Source organism: Saccostrea echinata, unplaced genomic scaffold, assembly GCF_033153115.1.
Source record: "Saccostrea echinata isolate AGI-Se365-2 ecotype Australia unplaced genomic scaffold, CSIRO_AGI_Sech_v1 ptg000030l, whole genome shotgun sequence".
Taxonomy (NCBI): Eukaryota; Metazoa; Mollusca; class Bivalvia; order Ostreida; family Ostreidae; genus Saccostrea; species Saccostrea echinata.
Window position 1 is genome coordinate 35,461,646 of NW_026889779.1, and position 10,033 is coordinate 35,471,678.

A 10,033-nucleotide genomic window follows, 5' to 3' on the forward strand; every position below is an offset into this window, starting at 1 on the left:
CAAAGCAAATTACTACAAAAATAGTTTGTCCCTTGAAAAAATTAGCAAATTTATTTTAAAATGAAGTTGTGTTTATTGATTTAAAGTTGTGTTTAAAAGCACAATTAATAACAAGGCGATTATTCCAAGTATCACGGTTGTGAAACGGAAGGCGGAAATTTGAATTGATTTGCAATAATGTTAGTCAAAGCTTTTATGCCGTTTGCTATAGATTTAGACCAAGGAAAACGCTATCAAGTTCAAAGAAAATAATTGACAAATCCATTGCTTTCGTTATCTCTCCATCTATGTTCCAAGTTGCATTACAATCCATTAAACAAGATTTGATAAATAGAACGAGTTAGAAAGGTGTCATTATAGTTAATCTGGAATTTCATCAGCGGGGAAAACTGTTAGAATAATTTGTTCGAGAGAAGTAAAATATTTCTACATTGATTTTTGTCTCGTTGTTATAAAAAAAAAAGACGCTATCATATTCATTGAAAAATCAGTACGATCAATCTAACACGCTTTTTAAAAATATTCTAATGGTATTGACTATATTTTTGGCTATTTTTTTCTTTCACAACCAAATCGGATAGTATTAATTTCAGCGAGTCTCTAATTTAGGGAATTACAGTTGTTTATCAAAAGTTTGCTGGTTTGAAGAAATTGACTTACATTTAGTTAGATTCAGTTGTTTGTTTTCTCTCTCAAAAAAAAAAAAAAAAAAAGAAAGAAAAAAAAACCTAACCTGATAAAGTGTTAAGATTATTATCAAACGCTATATATATTAGAACTTAATTTCAAATAAAAACTGTTTGATTTGCAGCATTAACATAACATTTTCAAAAAATTAATCTGTCTTTAAAAAAAAAATCGATCAAGAAAGGAAATTATACTTCTGTTTATTTCGAATGAAAAAAATTCAATATCTCTACACCTATAAAGTTACAATGACAGTAAATAGCAATACACAAAATTTCCAGTAGCCATGAATGATCTAACCGACATGGAACTGTTTAGTATAATGACCGTGCCATCATATCACAAGACGCCAGTAATTAGATTAACGATTATCGGGAAAATAAATCAGCTCTGTTAACTCATTTCCAGATAACTCCGGCATGTGCAGGTTGTGTGTCAAGTGCGTTATCTCCCTTTTGGGGTCTGTAGGGGGCAGTGCTGCAAACTCTCGCTAAACTCACGGCCTCAATGCTAATCTCGTAATCATAGAACTACTGTCAGATCAAAGAATGTGCTTTTGGTTTATGTCTAAGGTAGAAGCATTTTCCTCCATATAAACTGTGAATCCACCGAGGATAGGAAAGTTTATATATAATGATTTGTATTGTCAAGATGTTCACAGTCTTAATGAAGTAAGACTATCTCTCCAGCGAAATGCAGAGAGTGAGAACGATACAGGGAATTTGAAGTTTACTTTTTACCGGCAAAAGTGCTATTAATATACATGTAGAGTACATTTTTAAAAAATAAAGCAGATAAATAGAGGAGGGAGAAAGAGAGAGAGAGAGGGAAAGAGTTCAGAGGTAAAATACAAAAAAAAAATGAATTATTCTTTTAAAAATTCAGCCTACCTTTCAATCGAGTGTTGTCGATACAATAAGCAGCAAATTAACAAAGTCTGACTAATCAACTCATACTCTTGAAACAAAAGCAAAAACAGCAATTCACTCTTGTTAAGTGCATCACTGTAAATAAGAGAAAAAGAAAAATCTTGTAGCTCTTGTTTGGACGTTTCCGAATTTAAACTTTGATTAGAGACAAACGTTAAGCATGTTCACGCAGTTGGTACAGGACTAGCATTCTGCACGAATCCCAACAGCAAGAAATACATTAACTGGCAATTGAATTAATTTTTGCGGGTTTTCAGATTTGATAATTCACAAATCAACATTCTTTTTTTTTTCAGAAATGGCAAAGGGTGCTTATCGTAAGCTTTTAAAAGAAAATGATACAAGATTATTTTCATTTTTAACGAAAGTTCTACAAATAAATTAAAAGAGTATCTCATAATTTTTTTCAACTTTTCAGAATTAAATATTTTATTTCATATTTTTTTTTAAAGGATATTGTTTTTTTAATTTATCAGTGTTATCATTTTTTAAAATCTTTGTTATTATTATTATTATTTTTTCAAATGTTTGGATTGAAATGCAATTTTGTTTGGTTGGTTGTTTGATAGGTTATTCTAATAATCAATTAATTTCTTTAATTTTTATTCATTCTTTCAATCATTTGCTACTATGTTTGTTCATTTATTTTTTATTATGGCGCATGATATGAAATGCTAAATATTGTGCCAAAATTTCTTAAAAGACTTTTCAACACTTGCACGGATGTACCGGGTGCTTATTACCCCCCCCCCCCTTCTCAATATCAGTATCAAAACAAAGTTGAAATAATACAGTTGAATGAATAGTGTAACTAACGATCAAAATCTTGGTAAAATGAACAAAAAATTATTTCACACTTTTAAAACTTTTATAAGACATGATCGGATGTAGATTGTCACGCCCCTTCTGTCACAGTTTCGGGATCATTCGCACACATTCACCTTTCACAAATAAAAAGCTAATTTAAAAATGTGTTAATGAATCACAAAGAACTAGTATTAATGGTTTATCTATGTTTTCACCAGATTTAATTGATGGGTCATCTGTAAACGGAAAAGGCCACGGCGACCAATCTCGGCATGATGCAATTAATAAGCTCGATTCCTTATGGCTTATTTTGTCCAATAATCTAAACATACTTTTGTGGGTAGCTAATTTTAATTGACAAAAACAGTTGTAATACTCTCTCTCTCTCTCTCTAATAATTTTTAAAAATAAGAAAATAGATAAGATTTATATTTTTTCATTCGGAATATTTTAATAACTTTATAAATCATGATTTAAAAAAAAGAAAAGAAAAACCTTCACGAAATTCAAAATTTGACGTCGACTGCTGTGCACTTCTCAATTACCCAAAAAAAGCTTCCAATGCAGTTCATAAAAGCCCCTACAGGAATTTGCTATCTAAACAAAAAATCAGCAAAGGTCTCTACATTCCAACCACAGTCCCCTAACAAAATAACAACAAATTATACATAATAAATATTGGTCTCTTTTACAATGTTCTCGACTCTCACCGACACCTGTAGTAAGAGACTTGTTGACATATCAAATTACTAAAAGTATGTACAAAAATACTTAAACTTTACTTGACCAAAACATTTATTTTTCTGATTTTGCTGCTCCACAAATATTCTAATGAAAGCCAAAACTTTTTTTTCATGAAAACTTTTTGCCAACCGAAGATTTTTAGAAAGTATTTAAGCTCCATTCAGATTTTTATACCATGTATCAACTTCTCGATATTATTGTCAATCATCGTTTTTTCTGTTTTCTTACAATGACAAGAGGTCATGTTTACAAGAGGCTATACAGTCGTTATGTTGTGCCCATTAAGAATAAAGAGGAACATATTTCTTCTCAGTACTAATTCATACCCTTCCGAATAAATTCATGATAATATATACTCAACTCCATTAATGAGAAATATTAGTAGACCCATTGAGTCAAGCAATGTCAGAATGTTTTAAATGTTTAAGGAACAGCAATACTCGGGTTAGTTTCTGAGGAAAATTTGTCCAACTTAAAACGTTATTTAATGAACTCACATAAAACCTATTAATGTATGGCCTTTTGTCACCGTATTATTTTTTTTTTCAGCAGTATCACTTAAAGTTGGAGTACAGGCCGTCCCTGCGGTTGAAAATCAGCTTGGGATGAATTCACATAGAACTATGTATAGAACAATAAAAACAATGATAGCGAAAGATTATATTTGACTCAACTGATATATAAGCATAAATATTTTTTTGTTGAAAAAAAAAATAGAAATTTGAAGTCATATTCTCTACACCTATGATGCAATACACCCTAACTGTATACTCCTTTAGATCATGTTTTCATAATGTAAATGTTTAAATAAATGTTTAATTTCAAATATTTGTGAAAATCTCTGAGAAAAATCCAAATCAGGAAAATCTAATATTTAACATATAATATTTTTTTTATTTTCATCAGGAAAGAAGTATATGTTTTCGTATTTATTTAAATGTTATCTGTATTTTAATATCTAATTAGATTTTTGACCTTTTTGCACCAAGACTCGTTTTTTGAAAGGATGCCGTTTCTAAGTATACGGGAAAATTACGTCTCTTTTAAAATAATAAATTTTAAATACGTTTGTCCTATTTATCACAAAAATGAAGTCTTGCCAAAGACTTTAGCCCAACAGACAAAAATGCACTTTACATACATTGTTGTAGACCGAACCTTTGTTTAATATCATCTCTGCACACTTGTAAAGCACACATCCAGGTTTTTTTTTTACCCATATTTTAAAAGCACCCTTTTCAATTATTTTGGTGGGAATATTACATCGAAATCTTTAAGACAATTGAGAAAATATAGTTAATTTTGGGGAAAAAAGTAAATCGCATACTGTAGGGGCAATTCGGTTTATACTATGACGTCATACGAATATGTCTTCACCCTCTCAGAATTTCAGTAGCTGAGAAAAATATGTATTCCTCAACAGAGTAGAAGTGGGACAGGAAGAGGGGTAAATACTTGAACAAATATTCTGGAGATTCAGTTAGATAGAAGTTTTTAAAAATATTTATTTACCGTCAAAATGTTTCATGCCTTCTCAATAACTTTAAAGATTTTGATGCAAAATTTTTTTTCTAACATCGTTTAATTTTAGTTCTTAGGTCACAAAAAACTTTTTTTTTATTGTATTCATTTAAATCTTATTTTTAAACAATTGTCTTTTAATAGAAAAAAATGGAATCAGCCAAAATTATTATAAAATAAAATAATGTAACGAAACTTTTTCAATTCGCCTGTGTATATAATATGAATTATAATCTACATGTGTATTTAATTGAAAGACAATCTTTTAATAGAAGATAAATGTTTGAGATTTTCCATATGACACAGACTTTCAAAGACACTTGACAAGCATGAAAGATGACCGATGATACATGTATATTATCATTTTAAAATGGCAGTTTATTGGGTGAGTCATGCTTTACTTTAGAGATAATATCAAGGTTTCAGCAGGGATGGACGTTGCATGTACATGTAGAGACAAAATTTACATTATTCACACTGTGGAGTGGTGAACTGAATTAGGTTATTGTGCGACCTTTCATTATAATTCATATGTAGCATCATCCTCTCAAGCCACGGTCCGGAGTCCGCATATACATGTAGCTCTCTCCAAGAATGGGAGAGGACCGTACATTTTGGCCGTGGTTTGCGACGATGATGTAGCATGAACCCAACTCCTTTCAGACGGATGTCTCACAGCTACAAATTAAAATTGCAAGCTGTAAAGAAACGCAGTGAACCATAATGCTTGTTTCCATGCTGCAGCCTAGCACAGTCGCTACTGGAGATCGAACCTCTGACCGCATACATTGAACGACTGTTTTCTTTGCCTTTTATTTAAAGTTTAAAACAAACATAGCGCAGATGACGTGATATTATGCACTGAGACAGTCCCCTGTTAATCTGTCAATCATTTCGTAAGAAGCTAATTGTTATGACTTTTTATTATCACCAAAATTACAAATCACAGCAGTGATTAAAGAAACTCACGCAGAAGACCGCCTAGCTAGTCGAACTCCCGTGCAGTCGTCGACAGCAGACGACACTTTAAAATGCAGTAGGTTATCCACTGCTGGGACAGTGAATACACTCAAATTAACATCATTAAATGTGCTTTATTACAGCAATTACCTTCAGCCAATTTAAATTGCTAACCAGTTCGATAATTGATGAAGTAAATATTTTGGAGTTATCAGAGAGGACGATATCGGCTGCTTTGGCTGAGTAATGGCGGCGGGAAGGTTTTATCTACTCTGCTTCCGATAACGAAGATAGCTCGATTCGGTCTAGGACGGCATGTCTTGCCTGTTTTACCCTGTCATCGGTGTATTGCGTAAATCTCTAATCCGAGATCTGGCTTTAAAAATGAAATTGACACTAATAGGAACAAATGCCAGGACTGAATCACAGATAAAAGTTCGTCACACCGACTACCTGCTTCGTGATTGGGGAATCTACCACCGTGGATAAAGATGCTGAGGTGAAATTAACGAATACACGTTTTGCATTCCAGACATTTAATGTGATAAGAGAAAAATATACTAAGCATTAACTATTCCTCTTGATTACTTTGTTTTCTATAATACTTTGGTCGAAAATCGTGTATTGAACCTATTTATGTCATCTCTTCGTCGGTGGTCTAGTGGTGACAGGCTTCTGTCTGCGGCAAGAAATCACGGTTCAAATCCTTCGTGGGACGACGATTTTAATAAATTTCAAATAAAAAAAAATGTACCCTTGTCTGGATAAGAGTCGAAATCGGTTTAAGCAGAACTTTGGAGAGAAACCGAAGCCAATCTTAAGTTTTATCGTTGACACGATAAAGAATCCTGTATTTTTTTTTCTAGAGCGAAGAATAATGTTAGAAAAACTAGCGATATCAATCTCGCGTACAGCAATGAAGTTCAGAACTGTCCTTCAGCCTGGTCCCTGGGTGATTATGATTTGTGCTGAGGTACATAAACCGTTGGCTAAGTATTCATTGTGCAAGGCAGGGCAATGACTGCTCTTTGCTAAAGTGTTATCAAACGAGAGTTATGTATGGGTCCTTCGGATGAGAACTTTAAAGTGGAGATGCCGTTTCTTATGTGAAAATCCATTACTAAAATAACATGTACTGAGACCAAACCATTGATATAATTCAACATTTCGCTAAAACACTTAAACTTATTAGAAACACTTTTCAAAGGACTTATTATAAATCATTTTAAAAAGTTTAAAAAGGTTTTTTTTTCAGGTCCGTAGCAACGGTTTCAAAAGTGGGGTTGGGGGTGGGGGGAGGGCTTACCAAAAAAGTAAGACAAACAAAAAAAAAAAAATAAACTGACCAAAAGTGTGCGGGGAGGGGAAAAATTATCTGACGAGCATTTAAAAAAAGAAGGCTAATTTACTGTCCATATCCTGGAATTGCCAGTGTTCGACCTTACAACATCAAAAAGTGGGGGCAACCAGCATCTAAAGTTTACTATAGCAAAATACTGTTCTCAGAAAAAAGCGTTCTACGGGCCTGTTTTTATTTATTATTTGTATAGTCAAACTGTGGCAAATTTTTGCATTGCAAAACAAAATATTGCACAGAAATTGGGAAGCTACATGTAATTTTTTTTTCTTGTCAAACTTTTTAAGGTTTCCACACTAGCTTCCTCTAATATTTATTTATAATTTTAGAATCAGGATACATGATTTAAATTACTTAATCTTAAAATTCTTGATTCCAAAGAAATTAAAACACTTTGAAAACATTGTCCATATATGTTCTTGTCAATGATCTACTGTTAAACTTAGATCTGTGCCAGCAATCTCCCCCCATCTTCAGCCATGATCTACATGCGAGGATGTGGGTGATATAGAAACGTAAAACGTAAAAGTTTGTATCTGCCCTCAACCAATATCAGTCTCGGGCCTTTTGCCCTAGGGCTGATAAAGGGTGTGATATGGAGAGGGGTATGTATTATTCACTATATAAGTGGAAGGTTTGGAAGTTATCTGTGTTTTAATATATTTTTGAATATAATACAGGATTTTTGAATCCCTGATATGAACACATTCATTCATCTTGTATTACACACTCTTTATCAGCATGGCAACCCTTTATTTACCCTTTATCACACCCTTTACTTTGGAAGTTATCTGTGTTTTTATATATTTGGTATATATATGATATAGTATTTTTGTATTCCTGATATGAACACAAGCACGCGTCTTATATTACACACCTTTTGTTAGCATGGCAACCCTTTGTTTACCCTTTATCACACCCTTTATTAAACCTTTCCGGAGCATCTCTGTACTTTTCAGTCGGAATACCTCAGACTTTTTTTTTCTATTAATGTTATTTTCTATTAAGATTCAAAATAATTATTTGTTTAATTCATAATTATTCTTATTCTTGCATGTATCGCTAACTGTATTGCCTTTGGATAAAATGATGAAAAACGAAAATTCAACAAGATTGATTGTATGTTGTTTTACGTCCCGTTCGAGAATTTTTCACTTATATAATTATATTGTTTAATGGACTTTTGAGCTTGAACAATGAAGAGAAGAACACACTAAAAATATAATTACACGTTTATATGAACTGAGGACACTATTTTTAAATACATGGATGTATATAGCAAAACAGTAATACATGGTAAAATCTGTATCATACCCATATCAGCCCTCAACCAATATCGGCCCTCTGACCTTCGGCCCTCGGGCTGATATTGGAGTCTCGGGTTGATATGGGGTGTTATTTTGTCATGCATTATTCTTTATTTCTTGAAGATCTTACTGATGTCATTGATAAATATATCCTCATTGTATATTTCCTTGTCTTTATGACTCTAGCCAAATACATATAGTGCTTTCAAGAATGTGATTGCATATATGGATCTGAGAGAACTTTTGGAGTGTATATTAAGAATTTTATAATGGTGTCATAAAAAAAATGCAGGTTGAATGGATTCAGAAATCATAAGTAAATTAACATTAGCCTATATTTAAATTGCAAGTTTTTTGGAAATATGTATACATGCAAAAATATATATCTAATGTCAGCAATAAAGTCATTTTACATAGTCAGCAAATATTGAATCAACAAGATTTAAAATGAATCTTTTTGGGTTAATGTTTGACTTAAAAGATTAACTCCAAGCGATAAAGACGTTGAATTGCTCCTTTAAGAAATGCAGTTAACTTTACAAATTATTTGATATTCATTTCTTATTTTCATGATGAACGTGTTTCAATTGAAGAGATTTACGAGATAAACTAAATTAAAATTAATCTTAAGTATTATCGTATTATCACGCTCCCTTCATTAGTCTATAATCTCTTAATGACGTCATTATTGAAACAAATGCCGTAATCATTAGATGCATCAGATAACTCCTGTTGGATCAAGAGTGCTCGGCACATGCAAAAAGAGCAACAGAGAGATTTTATTTCAAACGCACGTCTCATAAAACCCATAAAAACCGATTGAAACTCCATTATCATATTCAACATTCCATTTCTTAAATAATAACAGAAATTGGTCTGCTCCTATATCGCGCACTTATTACAAAACGTTTTTTTCTTTGCTCTTGCATCTCAATCAGAGACAAAGATCGGGGCCGAGTAAACGTTTTGTTTTGACGCAAGATTACATATGTTGCAATATCTGATAAAGTTCCCCCTGGTAAGGCAATGGCGAGTCGAAGACAACGAATCGACAGTTGCTAACAATTCTACTATCTATTGACATTCTCGTTCAAGATTGGTTAGATTGTTTTAATTGTATGGGCGCCACAGATTTCTTGATCCCATTCGTACGGAGAAGTGCTGAAAGTTTTTCGAGCAATACCGGCGCTGTGTGGTCGTAGATTCCAAGCGCTCGCAAGTCACCTCCAACAAAAACATCACACGCTACATTTGCTTTAATAAAACACACATCAACATTTTCTGCTACATTGAAATTGAGCTAGACAGAAGTAAGAGAAGAGAATGTTCTTCGGCGAAAACTTCCTAATACTCCTTTGACAGCGCTTCTTGTCTGAAAGGCTCTTTCCTTGTCGCCAAGATGTTCTAACATAGAATTGCTTAAGTGGGTCTCAATAGCGCTTTAACCCGTGCTTATCTAACGTTAATTATGACTTAACTGCAGCATAATTTGTTCTCAAGTGGTAGTAACTCGCTAAGACAATAAGGAATATATATATGTATTTACTGCATTGGTGATTGTTATATCGGGGGGAAAAAGATAAGAGCATGCCAAGAGAAGCTAGCAGTCGTGCGTTCCACCAGCAAAAAGCATCTAATTACCGCCAGAAAGACTTGTTTACTTTCTAAACGACCGCCCGTTTTAATTGGCCCTCTCGCGGAAGTATCATCTTCGCCAATTA